Raw genomic sequence first — 26,900 nt, forward strand, 5'->3', positions numbered from 1 at the left:
GAATGAGCCTGACTTTGCTTAGAGATGCTTCAAATGTCTGAAATGTTTGCTGGTTACTACATGAAAGGTACTCTTTTAATGCCATTATAGTGGGTCATTTTTAAAACCACAAACTTGCAAAATTCATTTCAACTGCTTTCTTTGCCTGTGAGCTTTTCTCTTTTCTATGTCTTTAATGTGATACAGAGTGTGTGAAGGCGATGTGTAAATAAAATATAAGTGATAGGTCCAAAGAATTACTGTATCAATTTATAACCCATTTGAATAAGATATATTAATTTTTAACTATGCTGTAAGATAACTCCTTAAGATATCCATTATGAAAATCCACTTTTTAAAGACCTGAAATGAAGTACCAAAATTACTCATTGCAATTGAATAGATTAAAATATGTCAAATTATCCTTAACCACAAAATTCATTAGATGCCATTTAAGTACTTGCAGCTTGAAATATTATAATGTTAATATATTATTGGATTTCAGGCTTACCTTGGGATAAAATATTCTCTAATATTACCATATAAGAGAGAAAGACAATTGGAATGTTAGGGTGAAGCATTCCGGACTAGAAATTTATGTGCAGGGCCTTAGTATCATTAAAATAAAATACCAAGTCTGTATTTTACAGAGGAATCAGGTTAACTTTATGTTAAATATGTTGCCCCATTGTAGATGCACAGATTTTGTTAGTTTACTTTATGCTGAACTGTTAACAGCAATAAAATGAGTACTAAGTGTTTCTCAGAGACCCCCAACTCCCCTTTTTAACATTCTGTCATCAAATTTTACATCAAAGAAGAAATATCAGATGATGATAAAACAATTTAAGATGTGGGGCTGTGTGAAATACCTTACTTGTTATCTGTGTGCCCTGAAAGGATGTTGTGGATCCCCAGGTTCACTTTCTGTACTCATGCTGTGGAATATGTGCTCTGTCCTGTTCCATTTTACATCCTCACAGTGAGCCCGAAGGTGTAGGGCAGCCTACTGATGGACAGGAACCATCAGAATCAGGAGGAAGGCCTTTACTCAACAAATGTCTTGGGTCCGGAATCTAATTTTAGTCTACCCAGTTTATTAACATTACAACTCTCTAAGAATGTCATGTTGTAGTATGTGAATTGATCATCTGATGTTGCTTCTAAGACTTCGCTATTGACTTTTTCAAATACATCGTTATCTTGATCATCTATTACTGCACAGTACCATTTAAAATCCTATAGAATTAGACATTTTATTTCAATAGAAAGATATTTCATATTCATTATCCTAAATACTGTTAGTCATCTCTTGACTCCTATAACTGGTTTCCTATAAATCCCACTGACCTACAATAAGGATAGTTACTTGGTCGATTGACTTTTGTTTGCAAATGAGTCTTTAGGAACTGCAAACGCAGCCATTATTTGAGAAACATCATTGATCATATACTTGGTATTTTCAATTGTTTTCCCTTTGAGTTTAATTAGCTTAAGCTTCACAGCAATAGTTACTTCAATAGCCCACTTGTTCTCTTATACATTCATCTCCCACTTGCTGAGTCAATTTTGGAGATTGCCTTCTGACATCATAAGCACCCAGTAAACTAGTCATTCCTTCCTATGTATAAATTTGTTGTGGTTGATTTTTCATAAGTTGTAAGTATAGTGATACAAAATTGTGATATAAATGGAGATAAGCTATTGAACTATTTATATTCTGAAATATTTAATAAAACTTTGCACTGAAGGCCATACTTAATATGGAGAAATTTTCCATAGTGTCTAATTTTACTTTATATATATTTTATATTCCTCATTATGTGTTGAAAGGAGATGTGAAATCACCCCCCTGGTTTTCTGATCTCCTTATTCTGAAGATTATTCACCTGGAAACATCACTCTATTACCTGCTGCACTCCCCAATATCACCATCATGTTGATATTATTGAACTTTAGGAGCTCAAGTGAATGTGTTTGAAGATAAGTCTATTTGGAAATAATTAAAGCTAAAAGAGACAACAAAGTTGAGAGTGAAGGCTACCAAAGTCAGTGTTCTTGATGGAGAAGAAGGAATATTAAAAAGGGAGGGAAAATGATTTTTTTCTGTAAATCGTCATATACCTAAGAAGAACCATTTGGGAATACATTGTAAAACAAGAAGGAGGAGGAGGAGAAGAAGAGGAGAAGGGTGAAGGAGAGGGAGAGAGAGGGAGAGGGAGAAAGAGGGAGGAGAAGAAGAGGAAGAAGAAGAAGAAGAAGAAGAAGAAGAAGAAGAAGAAGAAGAAGAAGAAGAAGAAGAAGAAGAAGAAGAAGAAGAAGAAGAAAAAAAAGAGTAGGAGGAAGAAGAAAAAGAGGAAGAGGAAGAGGAAGAGGAAGAAGAAAAAGAGGAAGAGGAAGAGGAAAAAGAAAAAGTAGCAGCAACTGCCACCATGAATATGAAAGAGAACTGGGACAGTTATGTAAAATGAATTTGAAGGAAGGAAAGGTAAAGGAAAAATATGTAATTATATTATAATCTAAAAATATTAAACTATAATTTTAAAATGTAAATCTCTAATTTATTTTGGAAAAAAATTAAACTGATAAAATAATGTTTTGAAGCTTAGAGATGGACTTCTATGTTAAGTTAAATCCACTTGAGGTATAAGTACTATTTTAAAATTGTAAACATGATCTGAAATTCCCTTTTAGTAAAAATAAATAAAGACAGGACAAGAAAAAAATTTCTGAGTGTTTTGTTTGTTTGCTTATTTGTGGTTTTTAGAGCAACAAAAATATATAAAGACACAAGGATTTTCAGAAGAAGATAACAAACTTGTTATTCAAATATGAGAGTGTATTTCCATAGATTCTCATACTATCCCACTAAAGTGACAATTTGCAAATCTTTACATGGCTAAGTCTAAAAAGCCAGAAAAGAAAATCCTCCCATCACAAAATAGTCAAAACAGCAAATGCACAAAATAAAAGAATGAATATTAAAAGCAGTAAGGGAAAGGTACAACATACTCAAACTTATGGGACACAATGAAAGATGTGCTAAGAGGAAAACTCATAGCTCTGAGTGCCTGTAGAAAGAAAGAAGAGAGAGCATATATCAGCAGCTTGACAGCATACCTAAAAGCTCTAGAATAAAAAGAATCAAATACACACAGGAGGAGTAGAAGGCAGAAAATAATCAAACTATGAGCTGAAATCAACCAAGTAGAAACAAATAGGACTATACAAAGGATCGACAGAACCAAAAGCTGGTTCTTTGAGAAAATCAACGAGATAGATAAACCCTTAGCCAGACTAACCAGAGGACAAAGAGAATGTGTCCAAATTAACAAAATCAGAAATGAAAAGGAAGACATAACAACAGAATCAGAGGAAATTGCAAAAATCATCAGATCCTACTACAAAAGCCGATATTCAACAAAACTTGAAAATCTGGAGGAAATGGACAATTTCCAAGACAGATACCAGGTACTGAAGTTAAATCAGGAACAGATAAACCATTTAGACAACCCCATAACTCCTAAAGAAATAGAAGCAGTCATTAAAAGTCTCCCAACCAAAAAGAGCCCAGGTCCAGATGAGCCAAGGCCCAACCTACACAAAGTAAGAGTCACATACAGCAAACCAGTAGGTAACATTAAAGTAAATGGAGAGAAACTTGAAGCAATCCCCTAAGATCAGGAGTGAGACAAGGCTGCCCGCGCTCTCCCTACTTACTTAATATACTTCTCATAGTCCTAGCCAGAACAATCAGACAACAACAAAAAAATCATAGGGATACAGATTGGAAAGGAAGAGGTCAAAATATCACTATTTGCAGAATTCTATCAATCCTTCATAGAAGACCTCATACCAATACTATCAAAACTTCCAAAAGTTGAAACAGATGGAGTGCTACCGAATTCCTACTATGAAGCTACATTTACATTTATACCTAAATCACACGAAGACCCAACAAAGAAAAGAACTTCAGACAAATTTCCCTTATGAATATCAATGCAAAATACTCAATAAAATTCTTGCAACCCGAAGGCAAGAACACATGAAAACAATCATCCGTCATGATCAAGTAGGCTTAATCCCAGGTATGCAGGGATGGTTTAATATGTGGAAAACCATCAACGTAATCCACTACATAAACAAACTGAAAGATAAAAACAACATGATCATTTCATTAGTTACTGAGAAATCATTTGACATAATTCAACACTCCTTCATGATAAAAGTCCTGGAAAGAACAGGAATTCAAGGCCCATACCGAAACATAGTAAGAGCCACATACAGCAAACCAGTAGCTAACATTAAACTAAATGGAGAGAAACTTGAAGCAATCCCACTAAAATCAGGGACTAGACAAGGCTGCTAACTCTCTCCCTACTTATTCAATATAGTTCTCGAAGTCCTAGCCAGAACAATCAGACAGCAAAAGGAAATCAAAGGGATACAGATTGGAAAGGAAGAAGTCAAAATATCACTATCTGCAGATGATATGATAGTATATTTAAGTGATCCCAAAAGTTCCACCAGAGAACTACTAAACCTGATAAACACCTTGAGTGAAGTATCTGGGTATAATATTAAATCAAATAAATCAGTAGCCTTCCTCTACAAAAGAGAAACAAGCCAAGAAAGAAATTAGGGAAACGATACCCATCATAATAGTCCCAAATAATATAAAATACCTCGGTGTGACTTTAACCAAGAAAGTGAAAGATCTGTATTATAAGAATTTCATGTCTGTGAAGAAAGACATTGAAGAAGACCTCAGAAGATGGAAAGATCTCCCATGCTTATGGATTGGCAGGATTAACATAGTAAAAATGGCCATTTTACCAAAAGCGATCTACAGATTCAAGGCAATCCCCATCAAAATTCCAATCCAATTCTTCAGAGAGTTAGACAGAACAATTTGCAAGTTCATCTGGAATAACAACAACAACAACAACAACAACAACAAAACAGGATAACTAAAATTATCCTCACCAATAAAAAGACTTCCGGGGTAATCACTATCCCTGAAATCAAGCATTATTACAGAACAATAGTGAAAAAAACTGTATGGTTGGCAGATAGAACAGTGGAATAGAACTGAAGACCCAGAAATGAACCCACATACCTATGGTCACTTGATTTTTGACAAAGGAGCCAAAACTATCCAATGGTAAAAAGATAGCATTTTCAGCAAATGGTGCTGGTTCAACTGGAGGTCAGCATGTAGAAGAATGCAGATCGATCCATGCTTATCACCCTGTACAAAGCTTAAGTCCAAGTGTATCAAGGACCTGCACATCAAACCAGATACACTCAAACTAATAGAAGAGAAAGTGGGGAAGAATCTCAAACACATGCGCACTGAAGAAAATTTCCTGAACAAAATCCCAATGGCTTATGCTCTAAGATCAAGAATTGACAAATGGGATCTCATAAAACTGCAAAGCTTCTATAAGGCAAAGGACATTCTTGATAGGACAAAATGGCATCCAACAGATTGGGAAAAGATGATTACCAATCCTACAACAAATATAGGGCTTATATCCAAAATATACAAAGAACTCATGAAGTTAGACTGCAGGGAGACAAATAACCCTATTAAAATTGGGGTTCAAAGCTAAGCAAAGAATTCACAACTGAGGAATGTTGAATGGCTGAGAAGCACCTAAACAAATATTCAACATCTTTAGTCATAAAAGAAATGCAATTCAAAACAACTCTGAGATTCCACCTCATACCAGTCAGAATGGCTAAGTTCAAAACCTCAGGCGACAGCCTATGCTGGCGAGGATGTGGAAAAAGAGGAACATTTCTCCATTTTTGGTGGGATTGCAGATGGGTACAACCATTTTGGAAATTAGTCTGGAGGTTCCTCAGAAAATTGGACATTGCACTACCTGAGGATCCAGCTATACCTCTCTTGGGCATATAACCAAAAGATGCTCCAACATATAATAAAGCCACATGTTCCACTATGTTCATAGCAGCCTTGTTGATAATAGCCAGAAGCTGGAAAGAACCCAGATACCCTTGAACAGAGGAATGGATACAGAAAATGTGGTACATCTACACAGTGGAATCCTGCTCAGCTATCAAAAACAATGACTTTATGAAATTCATAGGCAAATGGATGGAACTGGAAAATATCATCCTTAGTGAGGTAACCCAATCACAGAAAAACACAAATGATATGCACTCATGATAAGTGGATATTAGCCCAAATGTACAAATTACCCTAGACGCACAGAACACATTAAACTCAAGAAGGCTGGCCAAAGTGCAGATGCTTCACTCCTTCTTTAAAGGTGGAACAAAAATACCCTTAGAATGGGATAGGGAGGCAAAGTTTAGAACAGAGGCTGAAGGAACTCCCATTCAGAGCCTGCCCCACCTGTGGCCCATACATATACAGCCACCAAAGTAGATAAAATGGATGAAGCAAAGAAGTGCAGGCTGACAGGAACCGATGTATATCTCTCCTGAGAGACACAGCCAGAAAATGGCAAATACATAGGTGAATGCTAGCAGCAAACCACTGATCTGAGAACCGGACTCTGGTTGAAGGAATCAAAGAAAGGACTGAAAGAGCTGAAGGGGCTGAGACCCCATATGAACAACAATGCCTACCAACCAGAGCTTCCAGGGACTAAGCCACTATCCAAAGACCATACACGGACTGACCTTGGGCTCCAACTGCATAGGTAGCAATGAACAGTCTAGTAAGGGCTCTAGTGGAATGGGAAGCCTTTAGTCCTGCCAAGACTGGACTCCCAGTGAATGCTATTCTTGAGGGGAGGGTGGTAATGGGGGGAGGATCTGGAGGGGAAGACCCTATGGAAGGGGAGAAGGAAGGGTTTGGCTGATGTTGGCCTGGAAACTGGAAAAGGCAATAAGAAATACCCAGCTTAGTAAAGATGGGAAAAAAAGAATTCTGCACTAAAAAAAAATAAGAGTACCCAACAATACAAGCATATGTGCTATTCTGAATTATGTTTCAAAGGAGAGGGAAAGTGGAATTTATCACAAATTACTTATGAATGTATGGCAGTAGAACTGCTCTAGAAGATTTACATGAAAATTTGTGAAAGAAAGGCTATAATTCTGAATGTGTAGACCTGTGGAAATAAAAAGCACTGTAGAGGGAATGGTTAAAAAAATAAAAGCACTGTATCTAATAGATTTATTTTTAATTCAGACATGCTAATCAGATTAACCAACTCTAGAGTTTTGTCCTTTGGTCTTTAAGCAATGCCACAAATTTTCCTGCTCTCTCTCTCTCTCTCTCTTTCTCTCTCTCTCTCTCTCTCTCTCTCTCTCTCTCTCTCTCTCTCTCTCTGTGTGTCTCACTATGTATACATATATATTATTTATATATGTACATATTAATTCAATTATGAGACCTAAAATATAGCATTCATCCTTAGAGCTTTACATAAAAAATTGATGACTTAATATTGCCTAAAGAACAAAGATAACACACACATATAGACAATCTGTGAAATAGGATTATAGAATTATATGAACATGTGTGGATTATCCTAATAAATAAACAAATTTAAAGTATGAATGGTGTGCAACTGCATCTTCATTAATGTGACCTCAGTGTGGTTTGTGAGTCAGATTCATGTGTTATAAGAAGTGCTACATCAGCTTTACACACATTAACTAGGAAAGCAGCACTTCTGCGCTGTAATGAAGACTCTTCTCAGAATTTTGTACACTTGTAAACATAGTGTTGTAATAGGTTCCAGTGGTGATTTCCTTGGTATTTAAGAGTAAAATTCCATTGGGGGGCTCTTTTCCACAGTCAATCATTGAGACCTGGTAACTTAATCAAGACAGCATTTTTATGCAAAAGTCAATATGATAGAAGTTAAACATAGTTCATAATCAGACATTCAGTCAGCACTAGACAGTTTTAACCTGATGATGAATGAGTGCTTTGAAATCTTACCATGTGATTAAGGAAACTTTCAGTTTTTGTGCATTACCATCATGTTCTTTATCAATAGTTAATTAATCTGGAGAACGCCACATTTAAAGACTTAATTGGTGTTGAACTCATAACTTAGTTTCTTAGAAAAAATTTATGGGCATACTTGATTTTTTTGTAAAGAAATATTTTTGACATTGTGGTCAGTATTAATTAATGTACAAGAAATATTCTACATCAAAATATTAACTATTGCTGTGGCAGAACTTAATACACCATAGTGCCAATTATAACTAATGAAGTATGATTTTCATATGGGTTTAATAATAAACCAAAAACAATTCACTTTTTTTTATTAACTTGAGTATTTCTTATATACATTTCGAGTGTTATTCCCCTTCCCGGTTTCCGGGCAAACATCCCCCTCCCCCTCCCCTTCTTTATGGGTGTTCTCCTCCCCATCCTCCCCCCATTGCCGCCCTCCCCCTAACAATCTAGTTCACTGGGGGTTCAGTCTTAGCAGGACCCAGGGCTTCCCCTTCCACTGGTGCTCTTACTAGGATATTCACTGCTACCTATGAGGTCAGAGTCCAGGGTCAGTCCATGTATAGTCTTTAGGTAGTGGCTTAGTCCCTGGAAGCTCTGGTTGCTTGGCATTGTTGTACATATGGGGTCTCGAGCCTTTTCAAGCTCTTCCAGTTCTTTCTGATTCCTTCAACGGGGGTCCTATTCTCAGTTCAGTGGTTTGTTGCTGGCATTCGCCTCTGTATTTGCTGTATTCTGGCTGTGTCTCTCAGGAGTGATCTACATCTGGCTCCTGTCGGCCTGCACTTCTTTGCTTCATCCATCTTGTCTAATTGGGTGGCTGTATATGTATGGGCCACATGTGGGGCAGGCTCTGAATGGGTGTTCCTTCTGTGTCTGTATTAATCCTTGTCTCTCTATTCCCTGCCAAAGGTATTCTTGTTCCCCTTTTAAAGAAGGAGTGAAGCATTCACATTTTGATCATCTGTCTTGAGTTTTATTTGTTCTACGCATCTAGGGTAATTCAACCATTTGGGCTAACAGCCACTTAACAATGAGTGCATACGATGTGTGTTTTTCTGTGATTGGGTTACCTCACTCAGGATGATATTTTCCAGTTCCAACCATTTGCCTATGAATTTCATAAAGTCATTGTTTTTGATAGCTGAGTAATATTCCATTGTGTAGATGTACCACATTTTCTCTATCCATTCCTCTGTTGAAGGGCATCTGAGTTCTTTCCAGCTTCTGGCTATTATAAATAAGGCTGTGATGAACATAGTGGAGCACGTGTCTTTTTTATATGTTGGTGCATCTTTTGGGTATATTCCCAAGAGAAGTATAGCTGGATCCTCAGGCAGTTCAATGTCCAATTTTCTGAGGAACCTCCAGACTGATTTCCAGAATGGTTGTACCAGTCTGCAACCCCACCAACAATGGAGGAGTGTTCCTCTTTTTCCGCATCCTTGCCAGCATCTGCTGTCACCTGAGTTTTTGATCTTAGCCATTCTTACTGGTGTGAGGTGAAATCTCAGGGTTGTTTTGATTTGCATTTCCCTTATGACTAAAGATGTTGAACATTTCTTTAGGTGTTTCTCAGCCATTCGGCATTCCTCAGCTGTGAATTGTTTGTTTATCTCTGAACACCATTTTTTTAATAGGGTTATTTGTCTCCCTGCAGTCTAACTTCTTGAGTTTTTTGTATATTTTGAATATAAGGCCTCTATCTGTTGTAGGATTGGTAAAGATCTTTTCCCAATCTGTTGGTTGCCATTTTGTCCTAACCACAGTGTCCTTTGCCTTACCGAAGCTTTGCAGTTTTATGAGATCCCATTTGTTGATTCTGGATCTTAGAGCATAAGCCATTGGTGTTTTGTTCAGGAAATTATTCCCTGTGCCCATGTTTTCAAGATGCTGCCCTGGTTTTTCTTCTATTAGTTTGAGTGTATTTGGTGTGATGTGGAGGTCCTTGATCCACTTGGACTTAAGCTTTGTACAGGGTGATAAGCATGGATCGATCTGCATTCTTCTACATGTTGACCTCCAGTTGAACCAGCACCATTTGCTGAAAATGCTGTCTTTTTTCCATTGGATGGTTTTGGCTCCTTTGTCAAAAATCAAGTGACCATAGGTGTGTGGGTTCATTTCTGGGTCTTCAATTCTATTCCATTAGTCTATCTGTCTGTCTCTGTACCAATACCATGCAGTTTTTATCACTATTGCTCTGTAATACTGCTTGAGTTCAGGGATAATGATTTCCCCTGAAGTCCTTTATTGTTGAGGATAGTTTTAGCTATCCTGGGTTTTTTGTTATTCCAGATGAATTTGCAGATTGTTCTCTCTAGCTTTTTGAAGAATTGGATTGGTATTTTGATGGGGATTGCATTGAATCTGTAGATCGCTTTGGTAAAATGGCCATTTTTACTATATTAATCCTGCCAATCCATGAGCATGGGAGATCTTTCCATCTTCTGAGGTCTTCTTCAATTTCTTTCTTCAGAGTCTTGAAGTTCTTATTTTACAGATCTTTTTTTTTTACATTTTATTTATTTATTTATTTACATTTTATTTTTTTTTATTAACTTGAGTATTTCTTATATACATTTCGAGTGTTATTCCCTTTCCCGATATCCGGGCAAACATCCCCCCTTCCCTCTCCCCTTCCTTATGGGTGTTCCCCTCCCACCCTCCCCCCATTGCCGCCCTCCCCCCACCAGTCTAGTTCATTGGGAGTTCAGTCTTAGAAGGACCCCGGGCTTCCCCTTCCACTGGTGCTCTTACTAGGATATTCATTGCTACCTATGAGGTCAGAGTCCAGGGTCAGTCCCTGTATAGTCTTTAGGTAGTGTCTTAGGCCCTGGAAGCTCTGGTTGCTTGGCATGTTGTACATATGGGGTCTCGAGCCCCTTCAAGATATTTTACTTGCTTGGTTAAAGTCACACCGAGGTACTTTATATTATTTGGGTCTATTATGAAGGGTGTCTTTTCCCTAATTTCTTTCTCGGCTTGTTTCTCTTTTGTGTAGAGGAAGGCTACTGATTTATTTGAGTTAATTTTATACCCAGCCACTTTGCTGAAGTTGTTTATCAGCTTTAGTAGTTCTCTGGTGGAACTTTTGGGATTACTTAAATATACTATCATATCATCTGCAGATAGTGATATTTTGACTTCTTCTTTTCCGATCTGTATCCCCTTGACCTCCTTTTGTTTTCTGATTGCTCTGGCTAGAACTTCAAGAAGTATATTGAATAAGTAGGGAGAGAGTGGGCAGCCTTGTCTAGTCCCTGATTTTAGTAGGATTGCTTCAAGTTTCTCTCCGTTTAGTTTAATGTTAGCAACTGGTTTGCTGTATATGGCTTTTACTAGGTTTAGGTATGGGCCTTGAATTCCTATTCTCTCCAGGACTTTTATCATGAAGGGGTGTTGAATTTTGTCAAATGCTTTCTCAGCATCTAATGAAATGATCATGTGGTTTTGTTCTTTCAGTTTGTTTTTATAATGGATCACGTTGATGGTTTTCCGTATATTAAACCATATCTGCATGCCTGGGATGAAGCCTACTTGATCATGGTGGATGATTGTTTTGATGTGCTCTTGGATTCGGTTTGCCAGAATTTTATTGAGTATTGTTGCGTTGATATTCATAAGGGAAATTGAACTGAAGTTCTCTTTCTTTGTTGGGTCTTTGTGTGGTACAGGTATAAGAGTAATTGTGGCTTCATAGAAGGAATTCGGTAATGATCCATCTGTTTCAATTTTGTGGAATAGTTTGGATAATATTGGTATGATGTCTTCTATGAAGATCTGATAGAAATCTGCACTAAACCCCTCTGGACCTTTGCTCTTTTTTGTTGGGAGACCCTTAATGACTGCTTCTATTTCCTTAGGAGTTATGGGGTTGTTTAACTGGTTTATCTGTTCTTGATTTAACTTGGGTACCTGGTACCTGTCTAGGAAAATGTCCATTTCCTGCAGATTTTCAAGTTTATTTGAATATAGGCTTTGATAGTAAGATCTGATGATTCATTAAATTTCCTCTGAATCTGTTATTATGTCTCCCTTTTCATTTCTAATTTTGTTAATTTGGATACACTCTCTGTGTCCTCTCGTTAGTCTGGCTAAGTGTTTATCTATCTTGTTGATTTTCTCAAAGAACCAACTTTTGGTTCTGTTGATTCTTTCTATGGTCCTTTTTGTTTCTACTTGGTTGATTTCAGCTCTGAGTTTGATTATTTCCTGCCTTCTACTCCTCCTGGGTGTATTTGCTCCTTTTTGTTCTAGCGCTTTTACGTGTGCTGTCAAGCTGCTGACATATGCTCTTTCCTGTTTCTTTCTGTAGGCACTCAGCACTATGAGTTTTCCTCTTAGCACAGCTTTCATTGTGTCCCATAATTTTGGGTATGTGTTACCTTCATTTTCATTAGATTCTAAAAAGTTTTTAATTTCTTTCTTTTTTTCTTCCTTGACCAGGTTATCATTGAGTAGAGCATTGTTCAATTTCCACGTATATGTGGGCATTCTTCCCTTATTGTTATTGAAGACCAGTTTTAGGGCTTGGTTCTCTGATAGCACGCATGGGATTATTTCTTTCTTTCTGTACCTGTTAAGGCCCGTTTTTTGACCAATTATATGGTCAATTTTGGAGAAAGTACCATGAGGAGCTGAGAAGAAGGTATATCCTTTTGCTTTAGGATAGAATGTTCTATAAATATCGGTTAAGTCCATTTGGCTCATGACTTCTCTTAGTCTGTCTACGTCTCTGTTTAATTTCTGTTTCCATGATCTGTCCATTGATGAGAGTGGGGTGTTGAAATCTCCTACTATTATTGTGTGAGGTGCAATGTGCGTTTTGAGCTTTAGTAAGGTTTCTTTTACTTATGTACGTGCCCTTGTATTTGGGGCATAGATATTTAGGATTGAGAGTTCATCTTGGTGGATTTTTCCTTTGATGAATATGAAGTGTCCTATCTTATCTTTTTTGATGACTTTTATTTGAAAATTGATTTTATTTGATATTAGAATGGCTACTCCAGCTTTCTTCTTCCGACCATTTGCTTGGAAAGTTGTTTTCCAGCCTTTCACTCTGAGGTAGTGTCTGTCTTTGTCTCTGAGGTGTGTTTCCTGTAGGCAACAGAATGCAGGGTCCTCGTTGCGTATCCAGTTTGGTAATCTATGTCTTTTTATTGGGGAGTTGAGGCCATTGATGTTGAGAGATATTAAGGAATAGTGATTATTGCTTCCTGTTATATTCATATTTGGATATGAGGTTATGTTGGTGTGCTTTTCTTCTCTTTGTTTCGTTGCCAAGACGATTAGTTTCTTGCTTCTTCTAGGGTATAGCTTGCCTCCTTATGTTGGGCTTTACCATTTATTATCATGTGTAGTTCTGATTTGTAGAAAGATATTGTGTTAATTTGGTTTTGTCATGGAATATCTTGGTTTCTCCATCTATGTTAATTGAGAGTTTTGCAGGATACAGTAACCTGGGCTGGCATTTGTGTTCTCTTAGGGTCTGTATGACATCTGTCCAGGATCTTCTGGCCTGCATAGTTTCTGGTGAAAAGTCTGGTGTGATTCTGATAGGTCTGCCTTTAAATGTTACTTGACCTTTTTCCCTTACTGCTTTTAATATTCTTTCTTTGTTTTGTGCGTTTAGTGTTTTGACTATTATGTGATAGGAAGTGTTTCTTTTCTGGTCCAATCTATTTGGAGTTCTGTAGGCTTCTAGTATGTCTATGGTCCTTTGATCTGGTAGTCTTCACTCTCTTCTATACCTAATATCCTTAGCTTTGATCTTCTCATTGAGTCCTGGAGTTCCTGTATATTTTGGACCAGTAGCTTTTTCCACTTTACATTATCTTTGACAGTTGAGTCAATGATTTCTATGGAATATTCTGCTCCTGAGATTCTCTATTCCATCTCTTGTATTCTGTTGGTGAAGCTCATATCTACAGCTCTTTGTCTCTTCTTCTGGTTTTCTATATCCAGGGTTGTTTCCATGTGTTCTTTCTTGATTGCTTCTATTTCCATTTTTAATTCCTTCAACTGCTTGATTGTGTTTTCCTGGAATTCTTTCAGGGATAATTGCGATTCCTCTCTGTAGGCTTCTACTTGTTTATTAATGTTTTCCTGTGTTTCTCTAAGGGAGTTCTTCATGTCTTTCTTGAAGTCCCCCAGCATCATGATCATAGATGATTTTGAAACTAGATCTTGCTCTTCTGGTGTGTTTGGATAGTCCATGTTTGCTTTTGTGGGAGAATTGGGCTCCAATGATGCCATGTAGTCTTGGTTTCTGTTGCTTGGGTTCTTGTGCTTGCCTCTCGCCATCAGATTATTTCTAGTGTTACTTTGTTCTGCTATTTCTGACTAGACTGTGGCTAGACGGTCCTATAAGCCTGTGTGTCAGAAGTGCTGTAGACCTATTTTCCTGTTTTCTTTCAGCCAGTTATGGGGACAGAGTGTTCTGGTTTCAGGCGTGTAGTTTTTCCTCTCTACAGGTCTTCAGCTGTTCCTGTGAGCCTGTGTCTGGAGTTCACCAGGCAGGTCACTTGCAGCAGAAATGTTGGTCTTACCTTTGGTTCCGAGGCTCAAGTTTGCTCGTGGGGTGCTGCCTACGAGCTCTCCGAGGTAGCAGCCACCAGGAACATCTGTGTCGCTTTCCGGGAGCTTCCGTGCAACAGGGTTCCACATGGCATTTGGTGTTTTCCTCTGGCGTCAGAGATGTGTGCAGAGTGCAGTCTCTTCTGGTTTCCCAGGCATGTCTGCCTCTCTGAAGGTTTAGCTCTCCCTCCCACGGGATTTGGGTGCAGAGAACTGTTTATCCTTAGGTATTTTCAGGTTCTGGGGGTGTCTCAGATGCAGCGGTCCTGCTGCTCCTGGGCCCTCCTCTATGGAAACCCAGAGGCCGTACACAGTTTCCTCTTGGGCCAGGGATGTGGGCAGGGGTGGGCAGTGTTGGTGGTCTTTTCTGCTCTGCAGCCTCAGGAATGCCCACCTGACCAGGCGGTGAGGTCTCTCTCCCGCGGGGTTTGGGAGCAGAGAGCTGCTGTGGGCCGGGATCCGTGGGTTTGAGACTCCCGGTAAACACCGGAAGTGCCTGGTCCTAGAGGAATTTTGCCTCTGTGTGTCCTGAGTTCACCAGGCAGGTCTCTTGCAGCAGAAAAGTTGGTCTAACCTGTGGTCCCAAGGCTCAAGTTTGCTCGTGGTGTGCTGCCTACGAGCTCTCCACGGCGGCAGCAACCAGGCAACAATTCACTTTTATATGGTATAAAAGTTACTCTTACATCGACAAATGGGATCTCATAAAACTGCAAAGCTTCGGAAAGGCAAAGGACACTGTGGTTAGGACAAATCGGCAACCAACAGATTGGGAAAAGATCTTTACCAATCCTACAACAGATAGAGGCCTTATATCCAAAATATACAAAGAACTCAAGAAGTTAGACTGCAGGGAGACAAATAACCCTATTAAAAAATGGGGTTCAGAGCTAAACAAAGAATTCACAGCTGAGGAATGCCGAATGGCTGACAAACACCTAAAGAAATGTTCAACATCTTTAGTCATAAGGGAAATGCAAATCAAAACAACCCTGAGATTTCACCTCACACCAGTAAGAATGGCTAAGATCAAAAACTCAGGTGACAGCAGATGCTGGCGAGGATGTGGAGAAAGAGGAACACTCCTCCATTGTTGGTGGGATTGCAGACTGGTACAACCATTCTGGAAATCAGTCTGGAGGTTCCTCAGAAAATTGGACATTGAACTGCCTGAGGATCCAGCTATACCTCTCTTGGGCATATACCCAAAAGATGCCCCAACATATAAAAAAGACACGTGCTCCACTATGTTCATCGCAGCCTTATTTATAATAGCCAGAAGCTGGAAAGAACCCAGATGCCCTTCAACAGAGGAATGGATAGAGAAAATGTGGTACATCTACACAATGGAATATTACTCAGCTATCAAAAACAATGGCTTTATGAAATTCGTAGGCAAATGGTTGGAACTGGAAAATATCATCCTGAGTGAGCTAACCCAAACACAGAGAGACATACATGGTATGCCCTCACTGATAAGTGGCTATTAGCCCAAATGCTTGAATTACCCTAGATGCCTAGAAAAAAATGAAACTCAAGACGGATGATCAAAATGTGAATGCTTCACTCCTTCTCTAAAAGGGGAACAAGAATACACTTGGCAGGGAAGAGAGAGGCAAAGATTAAAACAGAGACTGAAGGAACTCCCATTCAGAGCCTGCCCCACATGTGGCCCATACATATACAGCCACCCAATTAGACAAGATGGATGAAGCAAAGAAGTGCAGACCGACAGGAGCCAGATGTAGATCTCTCCTGAGAGACACAGCCAGAATACAGCAAATACAGAGGCGAATGCCAGCAGCAAACCACTGAACTGAGAATAGGACCCCCGTTGAAGGAATCAGAGAAAGAACTGGAAGAGCTTGAAAAGGCTCGAGACCCCATATGTACAACAATGCCAAGCAACCAGAGCTTCCAGGGACTAAGCCACTACCTAAAGACTATGCATGGACTGACCCTGGACTCTGACCCCATAGGTAGCAATGAATATCCTAGTAAGAGCAGCAGTGGAAGGGGAAGCCCTGGGTCCTGCTAAGACTGAACCCCCAGTGAAGTAGACTCTTGGGGGGAGGGCGGCAATGGGGGGAGGGTTGGGAGGGGAACACCCTTAGGGAAGGGGAGGGGGGAGAGGGATGTTTGCCCGGAAACCAAAGAATTATTATTAAGTATTAAATAAATTAAAAAAAAGTTACTCTTACATGTTTTCCTCACATAGCTTCATACAACTCATTCACATATTTCCTTTGGGACAAAGTAATTGTACCATACTTTGAGGTAATATTTTATATTACAACATATCTGTAATCCATAAAGTTTGAAATTTATTGTTTTTTATACTAGTAAAATTAATGATATAGTTTAAATAATTTAGTCAAAAATTAATGTGAAATGTACATATTGTCATCTAAATCAAGTATATTTAAAATTATACCCTAGCTAATAATGTTTTAAATAAACAAAGCTAATAATATTTTAGATAAACATCCTCTGTCAGAGTCTACTTATCACAGCTATTTCTTCCAATTATTGCCAACCCTGAGAACTTAAGCCTTTTCACATAAGAAAGCCAACAATTTAAAATACTTATGACATGTGAGGGATTTTAAGATTAGAGTATTATTATACAAGGATTACTTCCCTACTTATTAAATTGTGCACGTTGGGATAATGATGAATACAAGCATAACATTGGCTCACTTAAAGACAAGTAAAATTCAGAAATGTTGCAGTAAATGAACAAAAATTATTAGATATTTCATAGCCTCATCTTTTTCCATGCAAAAGTTTAAAACATATATACTTTGACTTTAGAGTTCAATGGATGTAAAAATGGAAAGTGACACCAAAAATTTAATAGAAAATTTCCTCCAGATGACATTTTGTAGGCCTATCCTGTAGGTATACATGATATAGAAATAGGAGAAATTACTACTGGACTCATATGAGGATAAAAGAAGCATTGGATGCCCAAATTAAAATATTTGCACAGGTCAAAAGGAAAGTGCCTCAGGTAAAATTTAATTGCCCACCTGAAATTCAGAAACCTTTAAATTTCCTTCCTGTGGCTATTTCAAGTATTCATCCTTGTCTCTATTAGCAAAGTATGTATCTGCTTGATGTCTGTCAATGTGTTTCCCAGAGAGGGTGCTTTTGATAGGAGACACAACTTAGTTGAACTGAGATTAGTTTGTAATTCAAATAGTAAGTTGATATGTCTTATAATATTCAGCTCTAATGGATTCTATAGCAGTAAATTAATTTTTGACATAGGGGCTGAGTGTCTTACATGAGAGAAAATGCCATAGTGTGTATGCATGTGTGCTAGTGGCCATACATGAAATCCTGTATATATTCATAACTTATTTTCAGCATGTGCATGTGTGTGTGTGTGTGTGTGTGTGTGTGTGTGTGTGTGTGTGTGTGTGTGTTAGAAAGAGAGAGGGAGAGAGAGAGAGGTGTCCTAACACCCACAGAGGCCATCAGTGGGCAACAGATACTGAGTAACTGGAATTGCAAATTATTGTGTGTATTAGGAACCAAAATTATGTATGTTACATAAGCAGGGAATATGTGCTCTTAACTGCTGTCATCTCAGAACCAAGACTGCTACCTTATTATGTCCACTCTTTATTGCCATCAGTTTAGGTTTGCTTTCACTATTATATTAAAAGCATATTTATTTGATTTTTTTGAGATTAAAATCACTTAATTTTCTACATCTTTTTACATATCCAAATTATCTCATATATCCCATTTCAATCCTTTTTCAAATTATGACATTCTTTTTCATAATTGCACATATCTGCAATATATACTCATATGAGTGACATATTTTATACATATGTAATATATGTTGAAAATTTATGTGTATATATTGCATATATATAATAAAATAAGAACAACACACATATATTTATATACATAAATATATAATTATGTACATTGGAATATATATACAGTCTGTTCAGTTTATATGAAGTTGCTTCTATTTATGATTATAGGGATGATCATTTGCTATGAGATTACCTATGGAACACTATATCTTCAGTTCATAGCATCCTTTTGTTGTGTGTAGTTCATTGTATAGGGCAGAGGCCTTGGAATTTTCCCTGTCCATTGTTGACTTTCTATTGTAGTCATTGTTCAGCTCATGTTGCTGAAACTACAGGAGTTGGAGATTCTAAAATTCTTAGAAGATACCAACTCTCCAATCCTATATAACATTCCAATCCTCTGGCTTTTACAACATTTCCATCTCCTCTTCTGCAATGATCTCTGTTACACAGATGGAGACATTGTATTGCAGATAGATCACTTCAGACTGGACTAAGCAATACTGTATTTTGATTCGTTGTGGTATCCTGTTGAAAGAAATGCTTTCTTGATGAAGGCTGAGGACTACAAATATATACATATTAGGACGAGTATTTATACTACTGTTTGAGATTTTGCTGGTGACTTTAGTTTGTCTTTATATGATTTCACTAGAGCTTGTGGAGTTGGTTAGTTGGGTTTTCAGTCTCAGATATCTCTTCTCATTTTTTGAGAATGACTTAAGTCTAATTAGAAAGATTTTGCTTATCCAAGACAAGCAGACTTTGATTTACTGCACCACACTGGTCAGATGCATTTGTAGATGCATAAGGCTCCTTGCTACATCGCTTGTTAGTAGCTTGAATGATGACTTTTCATACTATAAAGGCTAGTCCTCAGGGAAGAAGATTTAAACTCAGTTCCAGTTCAAGATATTCTGTGACTTTTGTGTAGTATTTAGCATAGGAAATCACTTCCCCTATTCCATGGGGTAGCCAAAGGCAATAGCAAGAGTATGTAATCATTTTAAAAGTCTCTTGAACAATCATGATGAAAAGTGAAAAGAATGTGTCTCATTTCTGCTGTTGGGTGTTATCTACCTTAGATGGCCTTTTTCTCTTCAGGAGACGATCGTCAATACAGATGTGGAAATTTATTTAAACAATATATATTTATTTATACACAAAATTGCACCTATTTTGCATTATTTCCATTCACAGTAACCTCAGGTAAAGTGAAATATCTAAGAATTAACATAATGAAGTTGGGAGAAAAATCTTTTACAATAAGTGTTAACCACTGAACAGAAAGATAGGAAAAGATGTTAGACAAAATACAAAGCTCTCCCATAGTCATAGATTGGTAGAATAAATAACCATTTGAACTAAAGCCATTTAGATATGCAAAGCAGATTTCCATCCTATTTTTATTATTTTTTCATACAATGTATTCTGATCATGATTTTATCTCCCCTAACTCCTCCAAAAAATTTCTTACTCTCTGGGAAAACTGCTTTTTCCCAGCAGGGATCAATTGCACATAGCTTCTTTGTTATGGGTGGGAACCCATGTCCACTTCCCCATATCAATGCAGCAATATCACCTCTCTAGATCACATACAAGGCTTGTTCATGCTACTCTGTCTCTGTGAGTTTATCTCTATCTACACAATAATATGCTTGCTCCTTCTCTCTCTTTCTCTCTCATACAGAAACACACACATGTAAGCAAACAAACAAAAAGTGAAAATCAGAACTGATAAAGGATCAAGAGAATTTTTTTTAAAGAAAACCAGTGGAACAAATGTCCATAAGAGATGTATGGAGTCTCTTTCACCTTTGGTTCTTATAATTTTTTCCAACTCTTCTTTTGAATAGACAGGTGTCTTGAGGTTAGGTGTTTAATGAATTAATATCCTTTAAGAATGAGTGCTTCAAAGGCTCGTATTTCTTGTTCATTGTCTCTCTGTGGACCTTCGTGTTCATTTCTATCCCCTGAAAGAAGGCACTTCTATGATGTGGGTGGATCAAGGCACTGATCTTTGAGTATAGCGATATGTCATTAGCAATCATTTTAATACATATCATTCTTCACAGAGACAAAAGAGAAATATATTCTATAATTCATATGAAATCACAAAAGACCATGTGTAACTTAAACAATCCTGAGTAGAAAGAACAACATGGGAAGGATGGCCACTCCATTTCTCAAGATATATCCCAAGCCAGAGAGGTAAAGACAGTAAAATACTGACACAAAAGCCAGGCACAACAGAAACCTGACAGAATACCACAAACAAAGCACACATAGCTTCAGACATTTAATATTTTACAAGGAAGCAAAATATTATGTATGGATTAAAAACATAAACAAAGAAAGAAAAAGAAAATCCATCTTCAACAAATGGATGACTAAACATGGAACCTTCTAGAAAGAGAGAGAGAGAGAGAGAGAGAGAGAGAGAGAGAGAGAGAGGGAGGGAGACTTAGGTGTAAGGAAAGATTTCTGAAAAGAATTTTATTTGTGCGCTAATTGACAAGTGGGACTTCATAAAACAAACAAAAAAGTCTTAAAAACTAAAAAGAGAGCAATCAACTTATTGATGAATAAGCTCACAAAGTGAGAGAAAAGTGTTGATCACCTACAAATCTAAGATTGGATTATATCCAGGCAAATACAGACCTCAAACAATCAAATAAACAAATAATTTTTTAAAAGTGGTTCTGTCAAAAAGTGAAAACTTAAGAGAGAGTTCCCAAAAGAATAAATAGAGTAAATACAGAGGAGAATAATATGCTACCAGTGATCTGATAGTGAATGAGGGAAGTAAGGGATTCTCAGTAAGGGACCGGGAGGGATACAAGTACAGTAGATACTTTCCTAAGATCATGACCTTAAGGCTTACAAAATTGCTATGTTGAAGCATCAGGCATTATTTTTGTTTTCTGTTGAGTTTTGCCTAAGTCCAACTAAGCATCTCTTGGTTGCCAAAAACAGGACTGTAACCTGTTACACTTACTTGTATTTCTTGTCATGTTGGCAAAGGCCCTGGTTCATAGGAGTGGAGCTGAATAGAACCATAGAATTGATTTCATCCCTTGAGTGCTTCCATAAATATTTCTGGAACCATGAAAGGTAGTGCAAATATTTTTTCTTCATTTTATAAGCATGATTTAGTTGCTAGGAAAGTTGATGGGAATTTTCACCTCTGTATTTGGAGAAGAAAATTTGTGTGTTTAAATCCCATTTACATAATTCCATGAAGGAAATAACTGTGTGTGCGTGAGAGCAGGTGTGTGTGTGTGGGGGGGGGGGTGTGTATGTGTGTGTTAAATTGTTTCAGATATCAGGTTAGAACAACATTCTACCTTTAAGATATTTGAGAAGGTCTTTCTCTGTATTTATATTGTGTTCTAGCACAGTCATTTATAATTAATAAAAGTATAATATTTGTTTCCTTTTTACCTATTTTGTATTCTTTTATAAAACATAGAAAACAGAAACTAACAATTTTTTATTTATTTTGATAACTTATATAACATTCATCCTCACAGACAGATTTGTCTCATTTCATGGTGAGGAAGTATGTGTCAGTAGGTAATTACATCATTGTGTAAACATCCATGAGTGTGTCTATGTATGTTAAAATGACTATGGCTTCACTAGCCAACATTGTTTTATGAAACTCCTCCTGTTATATATTTTATTAATTATTAATTAAGATTATATTATACCACATGGGATTCCATATGCATTAATTCCCATAACAATATTTGCACAAATTGATTATAATTCTATATAATGTAATATCTGTGCATAAGTAGTATTTAGTATATATGAGTGATAAATGTTCTAAAGTATATTGTCATCAACATAAATTTATTTAAAAGTAGAAATAGAGAAACATGTCTATAAGTTCTTCAGTAATTTTTGGTAATCTATAAGAGAAAATCACTTTTAAAATGTTGAAGGATCTAGTGGAGAATCCACCCACGCCCTTGGATAAAAACTTTTTTGTCTTCAAGACTCTCACAGGCCCTGGCCATGAAGAAGAACCCTGTAGAGACCAACGAGTCTGAAAAGAACGTCATCCAGGTGTCTTTCACTGCAGATCTGCTGCTGCTGGATCTTCCACCCCCTTACCCTCCTATCATGGCCCCAGTTCCCATGGTCCCTCCTCAGAGATCTCCTCTGAGCTCTCATTCAATGTCCCTTTACCTGGGGTGTAGGACCAGATCAGCCCTATGCCTGGGAGGTTCCACTCAGGAAAACATGGAGACGGAGAGTGATGCAATCAAGCAAGAGGTTTAGTGATCTAGCGCATTGGGGTGGCCCTGTAATGGGGACCGAAGCGAACCTGAGTAACAAAAGCACACACTTTGTATACACTTGTGGAGGTCAGCCTTTGGCAACAGCAAGAGTTTGTCCTTGATGGCGCACATTGACCCTTACATTCCTCAATGATGATATATCTTTAGCACGCATATGGGGGGCTGCTAAGGTCCCTTCCCTCTTCTCGGTCAGCTCATTTCTTGGAACAGGGTGTTATTCTCAATTCTTTAGAAAGTCTCTCAATAACATTTCTCCCTTTCCTTTCCTTTCCTTTATTTATTTCATCCTGTGTACCACTTATCTTTCTCCAAACTATTGGCCTCTATTTTTTATTCAATTGATATTGAATGGATATATGTAATTGTATATACATGTGTAGTCATAAATGTAACCAGCTCACTTCATATTATGTTACTTGTATATATAGTTTCAGGGCGGGATGTTTGGCATTGGATAAGTGTGTGTGTGTGTGTGTGTGTGTGTGTGTGTGTGTGTGTGCGCGCGCGCGCGTGCATGTTTCTGGGACTGGCCATATTTCCACTCCTAGTTTTATTTAGTTAGTGGACATATTTGTGTAGGATTTAGTTCTTATAGTTTTCTCCTGATGAAGGTTGACATATTTTTGGTATCTACCTTGTTCAGCACATATTAGGGCAATTATGCTGCTGAGATTCTATGGATATAGCTTCTGATGTTACAAAGAGACAGAATCTCATAGAAAAGTCCTTGATCCTCTGGATTTTAGTGTTGCATCTACCCTCCTCCCCCACCCCCTAGCTACAATGTTCCCTGAGTCTTATGTGTAGCATTGGGCTCTATAACTGCATTTTTGTTACTTGGTGTTTTCTGTAGTGGTCTTCTGTAGCAAAAGAAAGATTCCTTCATGAGCCTTGAGGACTGTGTTTATCTGGGGACATAAGGAGATATATGTTAGAAATATACTGGGTTAGTAAAATAATGATTATTTATTCTCTTCTACTAACCATGAATTCAGTACCACTGGACAGGTTAGTCTAGGTTTCCAGAGCCAGACATAGTCGCGTTCCTCTTAAATACATCATAATTCCAATTAGACAGAACTTGATTATTAAGTTAGAGATGCCAATACTTTACTCAGAGTTACCATGCGATGATGGTCATTGATGGGGTTGGGTATAACTATTGGTTGCCTCCCCTTTTTGGAAACTTACATGGTGCCTTCTGTTACCATAAAGGCAAGTCTATGGGTAGGGAATATTCTGATAATTTCTAGCTCAGAGACTCACAAAGCATACAGCTTGTTTATTGCCTCGATTTCCAATGCCTCGACATGGAAGCTAAGCCCCATTGAGGAAGACATCATATAATTCAGAAACAGGGCCAAGGAAAACTTTTCTGATCCAAGTAGCATATTGAACAGTAAAAGAAAAACAAGGAGCCTAAAAGGAAAGCTCCCCTTTCCAGAGAACTTTTTCAGCTTCCATTTCTAGCTACTTCAAAGCAAGAATCCATCTCTGTTTACCCTTAGAAGTTAATGGCTATTACTTGTTGACAGTTTTAACAGATTCACTTAGAAGAACCTGACTAGATTGCTCTGACAGTATCAGCAGGTGTTCTCACCCCCTGCTCAAGCAATCTATAAACCCAGCATGAGAGCTCATGACAATATCCTTGGTGAGGCTCACATGATAGGTGAAATGGGTAGTAAGTCTGCATTTTTCATGAATTTGGAGGGGGGAAATGGCACAGTAGTTAATCACAGCTTGATAGCTTTAAAATGACTTGCTGATGAGTGCCCCCACCATGAAACTACCTCAGTCAATCATGCAGGAGTCTGAAGAAACTACATACTGCATGTAATTCAGCAAGTTTTTTGAAAAGACTATTTATTAAATATGGTGCCACTTTATTGCCATTCTTAAGATAGGTCTAGAGTCTGCTTTATTTGTAAGTTTCATTTAATTGGTAAGGAAATTGTTCAAGATTATCTACATAGTTTGCTTTGGGAAAGAAAGGATATTTTCTTTAATCAACTAGAAAAAAAACATGGCGAGTGTGAGTGTGTGTGTTTGTGTGTGTTTGTGTATGATTTATTGTGCATGTGCACAAGTGTGTGCCTGTGCCTATGTACTGACAGTCTACAACAAAGTAGGTGTTGAGGTTTGAATGACATTTTGCACTATAATATGAGTATTGTTCTTTATTCTTTCTTCCCTTGTTTCTCACATTCTATGCACACTTGAAATTATTTGACTAATAGTTTCCTCTAATTCTTCAATGAGGTTTTCCAGTAACCTGTCAGGAGTAACCATTGTTAAGCTCAGGCAGTGCAACCCAAAATCAGACAAAGTATCATTCTTTGACATCTTCTCCTTATAATGTAAAAACAGCCTGTCATTTTAAATACAAATCTGCACCATTTTAAAGACAAATTTGACCACAGGAAGTTTAGTTTGCCAAATTTTGTCATTGATGTATTCACCCAATTATTTTTGTTTTCTTTTGTTAATTGACAGTATAACTTAGTAAAACTTATAGAATTAAAATTCAGAAAAGTGTTTTGAATTCTAACAATACCAAGGGAATGTATGAAGCAGGTGGGATTTTGGAGGGCTTGGGAATATTAAGGAATAATTTTTACCAATTATTAGAATAAGAGATTTAGAGAGATCATGCTCATATAATGATGACTCTTCACAAGGCTACATACTTTTGAAGTCTCTTCCTTAAGAGTCTATTCATTATGATTTATCCCAAAGCCAGAAATTGATATATAACATTATTGAGTCAAACTATTATTTTTATTTACCAGCAATGTTACACAAAAATGTATTAGCTATCTGGAACTTGAATGATGGTTGAGGTATCGTCCTAGGCAAATCTTCCCATGGATACTGGAAAACATTTTGTAACATTTTGGGTTTGTGAGATGCTTAATAATGTTTGCTAAACGTTATTACCTGCCCTATCCATTCAATTATATTCTTCAAAGAAATATCATTAGATATATACATATATGCTTAAGAAACCTTGTATTATAATTAAAACATACTCTTATTTTAGTATATACAATTATAAATAGCTCTAGTCTTTCAAATGATCTACCGTTTTGACTGTGATCAAATCATTATTTGGTTGACTGCTTTGGAATAGTAACTTACTTTGGTAAAAGAAAATGGCAGTCATTTTTCATTTTGTATCTTTTGTTCATTTCTAAACCATCTCTTAAATAGGATTCTTTTAAGTATGAAATCACATAACGATAGAGACAGGATCATTGAAGTCATTATATATAATTCTCTTATATTGCGCATGATGAAATTTAGACTCCAGAAGTTTAAGATATTTCTTAGCTCATATGGTAGTTTCTGATGACACTGTCTGAAATCAGTGGATCCTTCTAAAGCACTCTCTTCCTTCTACTATATCAAGTGCGAACTGTCTTACATATATATATATATATATATATATATATATATATATATATATATATGTATGTGTGTAACAGCACCACTAAGTTCTCACAATTTAAATATAGCATCATTGATACAAAAATGAGTTCATTTTTAAATTAAAAGATATTTTAAATTTTATTACTTATTCTTAAAAATACATAGTACCCTACAATATAGTGAAACTGAGTTTTTCTTCATTAAAGATATTTAGATCCTACATAAAAGACTTGATGAATGTTAAATGCTATGACTAATTGACATATAATTCACAATTTTCAAATTATCCTCCTATAAAGTCCTCTACAATTTTACTTTGTATTTAGTGAATGAAGTCAGGAATACCCATTAACATTCTGTTGAGTACTGAGAAATAAATTAAGTTTCAAACGAGACTAGAAAGAATATTATTCAGACTCAATTTTCCCCATTGTTGCAATTGGTAATGAAGTATAGAAATGATTTTCTTGGAATCAAAGACATTGTTTGTATTAGAATTAGTTAAACCCATGAAGTTGTGATATAATCTCAAGGGTCTCTCTCAACTGGGAGCTCATTATGCAAATGTTTGACAAGTTAGTCAAAATCTCCAGGCTGCCATTTTATCAATAAAGTGTACAAAGTAGAGAAAGTCTATCTAAATCCTCCTAAAGTTCATGTTGGACAGTCAGGACAAAGGCTGTAAGTTCTTGAGGAAGCAGTTACGCTGCACATGCATGGTTCACTTGCTTCGAATTTATTCAGGCCAAATAGAACAGTATCATTTTATTAAACTCGACGAAGCATCACGGATCA

General features: G+C 37.1%; 1 long non-coding RNA gene across 2 annotated transcripts in view; it reads right to left on the reverse strand.

Moving 5' to 3' along the window:
- LOC120094656 (uncharacterized) overlaps positions 1-26,900 on the reverse strand; it is a 64,937-nt gene that overhangs the window by 17,965 nt on the left and 20,072 nt on the right. Inside the window, exon 3 of one of the 2 annotated variants that reach the window (XR_015629951.1) lies at positions 25,432-25,547. The exons of the other annotated variant lie outside the window; for it this stretch is intronic. This is a non-coding gene — a long non-coding RNA (uncharacterized LOC120094656). Of the gene's footprint in view, positions 1-25,431; positions 25,548-26,900 lie in introns of those variants that run through there. 2 annotated transcript variants of the gene reach the window in all.

This window comes from Rattus norvegicus, chromosome 9 (genome assembly GCF_021556685.1).
Source record: "Rattus norvegicus strain SHRSP/BbbUtx chromosome 9, alternate assembly SHRSP_T2T, whole genome shotgun sequence".
Lineage (NCBI taxonomy): Eukaryota > Metazoa > Chordata > Mammalia > Rodentia > Muridae > Rattus > Rattus norvegicus.